Source organism: Varanus komodoensis, unplaced genomic scaffold (genome assembly GCF_004798865.1).
Source record: "Varanus komodoensis strain SLA01 unplaced genomic scaffold, ASM479886v1 scaffold47, whole genome shotgun sequence".
In the NCBI taxonomy this organism is placed as follows: Eukaryota; Metazoa; Chordata; class Lepidosauria; order Squamata; family Varanidae; genus Varanus; species Varanus komodoensis.
The window spans coordinates 2578016-2583859 of NW_025336045.1; the positions used below are offsets into that span (position 1 = coordinate 2578016).

Genomic DNA, 5844 nt, shown 5'->3' on the forward strand with positions numbered 1-5844 from the left:
GGGGGGCCCCCCCAAGGCCGCCCGCCGTAGCCGCACGAAAGGGGGCGGCGCCCGCCCCGGCCCCCCCCCCCCCCCCCCCCCCCCCCCCGCCACCCGCCGCCCCACGAAGCCCTCCTGCTACCTCAGAGCACCCCCATGCTACTGCTTCTGGTCTTGCACATCACACAAACACCCAAGCAGGAAGTTTTCCATGCAGGCAGCGAGCGCAGGCGCAGGGGATTCATTAGCCAGCCGTTCAATCCACTCGAGGCTACTTACTCTTGGCAAAACCCAAGCTGGACTACAACAACAGCTCGCCACCGGGCGCGCCGAGGGGGCGCCCGGCCGCATCGGCGTGCCGCCCAAACGCCTCCCCTCGGGCTCCGACAAGGCGCTCAACGCGCCTCCCCCTGCCACCCATTACCGGTCCTCCCGGTACCTTCCGTCGTTCCCCTTCTGGCTCTTACCTTTCTTCCACCGGGAGGGACGGGGCGGGGGTACGGCAACACGCGCGCAAGTGTGCGTGTCCTTGGCGGGCGAGCGCGGCTCCTTCCTCCCCCCACCGTCTTCAGGCTGGCGGGGAAGGAGGATGCACAGAAACAGCGGGGGGAGGAGAAGGAGGCGGCTTAAGCATTGCAGCCTCTCTTCCCTCCCCCGCTACCGCAAAGCCCCGCGCAGCCGGGGCTGCCTCTCAACTCGTCCGAGCGGCGAGGAAGAGGGCCGGGCAGGCGAAGCTGCGGGGCGCGGAGCGGGCGCCGCGGCGGGGAGACTTCGGGAGACGGAGGCAGCGGCTGGTGCAGAGCCGATACCATGCTCCCTTCTGGCTCCCTATTCACAGACTGGCCGCTTTAGCTGGCGAGGGAGGCGGCCTCGGAGCGCGAACGAGGGGCGGGCAGCACCAATCACGGCCGCGGGGGGGCGGGACAAGCCGAGGAAGGGCGGGGACAGGCGGAGAGCGCCGCACTCCCGCTTCTGCCCGTTCTCCTCCTTCCCCTTCCCCCTCCCCTTTTCTCCACCGATGTGTCAACCCAACCCGGCCTCCCCCACAGGGAGGGCTTCGGAGCGGGCAATTTGCACACAAGAGCGAGCAGCACCGGCGTGGCAGGCTGGGTGGCTCTGCCCGGGTCGCCCTTTCTTGTGCTCCAACCGGCTAGCGCGATCCTCCTCCTTCGCCGCCGCCGCCGCCTCGGCAGCGGCAGCAGCAGCCGACAACTGAGCTGACTGTGCCATCCTGCAGGAAACGGCGCCTCCAGGCAGGGAGGTTTGTTCTCTTCCCTACGGAGGATGCAGAGCGGGAGGAGAGAGAGATCAATGGCACCACTTCTGGTAAAGTTACACACGCACAGAGACTGGGGAAAAAAACAGAACAGCTAGCGGGGGAGGGGGGCGGCGGCGGGAGAAGCAGCCACCTGATACAGTGTGTCTGCGCCTCTCTCTGCCCCTGGCGCTCTGACTCACACATGCTTTATATAGATGCGCTGTACTGTATTTCCCTGGACTTCCTAATCCGACAGTGCTCAGGCAGCGCTACTGTACGCATCTCTCCGGGGAGAGGTGCTTCTTTTGTGTTCTCCGTCTTCCTTCGGACTTGCGGTCAAAACGTTCCCCGCTCGCGATTCGAATGGAAATGTAATAATTGCTACTGCGATTACTTTCTCTGTGAACGGGCAGAACGTAACGCCCGCGGTGCAACGCTACGTCGTCGCCTGGCTCTTGAGAAATCAACTTCACTTACGCCCTGAAATAATCCAGAAAAGCAACGTCATCGTGTTCCTTGAGCCATCGCTGGCACAATCTGATCCTATCTGTTTTGGCTCTGCGCTAAGCCGTCCCGCTCTTGCGTTCAATAGGGCTTGCTCTCCTGAGTAAGTCTTCCTAAGGCTAGCAAGCCTGAGTAACTTTGGAAAGAGCAAGGAGGATTTCCTAATGCATCTGGGTCAAAATTTAAACGATGGGTACCTTCTATTGATTCTGAGGGGAAATAGCTAAGCTCTTTTTACCTATGCATCCACGTAATGTAAATACTATATGGAGGAGGGGGGAGCTGGACTGGAAATATGCGTATGCTAGCAAGAATCCAGAGGAGAGTTAAGTGCTCTTGAACCACTGGCATTTATTGGCTTAAGAACACTGAATGGCTCCTGTTTATCTCACGGATGTTTTCTGTTGCTCATATGCCAGCCCATTGAAGGCACTAGTCTCTGAAACATTTTTTTTTAACTTTATGAACCTGGATCTTGTATGAGAGCTGATTTATTGACTTCAACAGACCTTCTCCAGATTAAGTGATTTGTAGATTGCTGCCCTTGATTTAAGCTGAAGAAATCATCCTGGAGAAGAAGAAGTGGGGAGCAAGCTGCACAGTGGGATGCCTTCTACAGACAAATGTGTTCTAACACTCTGAAAGCAAGAGAGCTATGCTAGATAACAGTCATAATAGCAATCAGAGGCATGATGGGCCAGGGGAGAAAAATATGGAAATCAGCGGCTTGAATAAACAGGTAATGAAAGCAAACGAGTGAGCTTTAATAAAGGACAATTTAATGGCTAGGAGGAAACAAGGAGATGGCATTGGAAAGAGGTTTTTTTCCTCCTCCCATCCACACTTGCTCACCAGTATTGCAGTTCTTGCTACTGAAATTATTTTAGCTGAATACCACACTGTCTGAAACGGGGAAATGTGATCAGTTCCCTTGGATGATACAGTGAGTGTCTCAGCACTGAACTTGTCAGACTTCTATACCACAGTGTGATATGTAGGATTAGGAGTTCATATTTCCTTGCATGTGGGGGATTTAATAGACGCACACACACAAATGCTTCCCTAAGTTCCATGCCATATTTTTCTTAGATCCTTTTAAAGAGAAAGAGAGCAGTCAAACAAAATTTGCCCTAGCCGAATGTTATTGGCTGATAGCATACTCTTGACCTGTAATCTGATGAAAAACCTCAGTGGGACAGTTGACTTGATAAGTAGCATGACAGTCTCTCTGTGGCGTTTAAATGTTCATGGAATGACTTCAAGGCTGCAGAGGACGTGGAGTGAAAATTCTTTGGAAACTGCATGCAGGCATACAAAGGCTGCATGATCATAGAGGGCAATCTTTGTTGGCTTATGGTTGCCTGGCCTTTATGACATGGCCTAAGGAAACAGCTTTGTTTGCTATTTAAGAATGAGCAAGCAAGCAAATAAAAAAACTGCAACAGTTTTAAGTTTGTTTCCTCCATCCAAGGCAACGTTGAAGTCTGATATTTGTATGCCATAGGCAGATGACATTCTCTGGTGTCCTGATCTTTTGAACACTTGAGGTGCAATGATCATCATTCTGAAACTGTTGATTAGATGAAATTGGGGAAGGGCTGGTTGTCTAATACATTCAAAGGCTATCTTTTGTGGGTTAGAATACTCAGTTCTGATTTGACCCAGAATGAATTTTATAGGTTCTAACTCAGGCACCCCAGGGGAAGGGATCCTAACTTAGCAGTGGAGTGCACAAACAGTAGAGCACATGCAAAACAAGCAACACCAAGAGAAATCTCTGGTTGCACGCAACAGACAAGTTTTCTGCTGAAACTGCTCCAAGGGACTTCTCACAGAGGGAACCAGGAGGCCCATTTGACTTGGGCCTCACATTCGTGGAAGGCCTCAGATTTCAGGGTGCTGAAGCAAGTCTGGTATTGCTGCCTTTCTACTGGGGGAACAAAATCATATGAACAGCCTTGTTTTACCCAGAATAGACTGCGGCATTGCTTGAAAATGACTTTCTTACCACCATAATTGGTTAATTTCCACAGGAAAAGAACCAGCTAGAAAAAGCACTTGTTCAATAGAAAACAAAATTTATAACAAATGGTTACATTGCCTCTCTTTTTGGCATCAAAAGCATTCCTTCATTCAGTGTAAAGCATAGCTATTTTTGTTACCCCTATTTGCCATTTCTTCATTTTATTTTATTTTATTTTTTTTAAATTTACCAGGATGGCCGCAAAAATGGAAGTGGTCTGGGCCTTTTGATCTGTAGCACTGATCGAAGTGGTCAATAATGGACGCAGAGTCCACTCTCTGAAAAGATCAGCCTTTCAAACCCGGCTTATCAAAGTGGCCATGTGTTCCGTTTTACAGTCCCCTATTTGAAGGTGTCCTCTGTTTGAAGGACTGTCCTGTCAAAGATAAAGAACCATCAGAAAGGAAAGTGAGCAGAGGCCATGGATCTGCCCATCAGCACCTGGACAGCAGGCACAGAGTTCACCTGGTCACAGACTTCCCTACTATGGTGAGACGTCTTGAATGTCTATTTAAATTACAGTGATTATTTTAAAATTTGCATGTATACATATACATGAGCATATGTACTTTTAATGTGAATCTGTGCTGCCACTTGTCCTCTTTTTGGTGATGTGTAATTGGGTATCCTACATGCAGTGGATATGGTGGGGACACCAGGACCATTTCAAGAGATCTAATTCTGTGGAAAAAAAAGTATTTTACATAAATTAAGGGATGCGATTGCACAATTGCAACAAAGCTTGGATTTAGCATTAGTTAAAATGGGATAAACTCTGGCAAAGAGATCAAGGGGTTTGAAATTGATATCTTTAAGGATATTTAAATTGTGCATATTCTATTAATAATAATTAAATAAGAGCTGGCTAACGATAAAACCCACAAAGCTTGCAGAGGCAACCTTACCATCCTAAATACTCTAGCAGATTTTTTAAAAATCTGGTGCTGAAAAATTCTAGCAGTGATGCAAGACATGCTTCTTTTGGGGGGATGTTCCAAGTCATGACTGTACCACAGAAAAGGCCCTCTCTTTTTCAGATGTAAAATGTTCTTCTAAGAAGACACTCAGCAAAAGACCTCTGTGGAGGATCAGGAGACACAGGCAGGCTGGAATGGGAAGAGGCATTCGCACGCAGGTATTTTGATCCCTGTTAGAGTTTCCAAGTTAAATACCAGCATCTTGAATAGAGCCTGGAAACAAATATGCAACCAATACAGTTCTAAAGTTGGTGTCATATGAACAAGTCTGGCTGTGCCAGTTAGAATTCTGGCAACCAAATCAGAAAGCAAGGTATAGAACTGTTTTGGGGTACAATTGCCTCACCCCTCGTATCATCATGTTTTTCCTTTATGCTTCAAGAAGGCAGAGATCCTTGCATTGGCCCACCACAGAGGAAACCCAGACTGCCCCACATCCTCTCTGCTATCTCTTATCCAGGGAGATGTTGGGTGGCCTGGATATTGCAACTTAACTCTATGGGGAAGAGCACTCACTCTCCCTACTTCATGTCCCACCACCCAATCTGGCCCAATCTGCTGTCCTCAGTCTCGGGTCAAAGGTACTAGTGGGGATGAGAGGCATTGGGACTGTACCACCTGAGGAAGAGCAACACCATGGCTGAGTCAGGCACAGCCCACCTGGCATCCTTGCAGCTATTTCCTATATGAATTTGGAGATAACAGGAAGGGATCTGCTTCCGATGTGCACCAGCAGGAGAATCCCTGCTGTTCTCACCAGTCTCTTACTGGAGACAGCAGCAGGGATGCTTTCTGAATGGATTCATCAGGGAGAAGCTTACAGCCTAAGCCCTGCCCCTGGGAGAAACACAGGAGCCCACCCAGGCTGGACTGGAGTGCTAGATTTAATCCCAAACTAGAATTAATTCTTGAATTAGACCTTGCAGCTTGTCACCAAAGACAACCCCACTATAGTAATCCAAACAATAGAATGCGTTGTTCTGAAAAATCACCCTGTACAGCCTACTTGATTAATTTCCAAACATTTCATCTAAGGACTGTTTTTGGATACTTAATCAAGGATTACAGGGTTTGATTTCCATGTATGAACACACAGACTAAAT

The 5844-nt window shown here is 49.1% G+C and overlaps 1 protein-coding gene across 1 annotated transcript in view; it reads right to left on the reverse strand.

Moving 5' to 3' along the window:
• Window positions 1-492, reverse strand: part of KLHL29 (kelch like family member 29) — a 434198-nt gene extending 433706 nt beyond the window's left edge. The window contains exon 1 of the mRNA XM_044445123.1: window positions 447-492. The gene's annotated coding sequence lies outside the window, so the exon portion shown is untranslated. The remainder of the gene's footprint in view (window positions 1-446) is intronic.
• Between the last annotated feature and the right edge of the window lie 5352 nt (window positions 493-5844).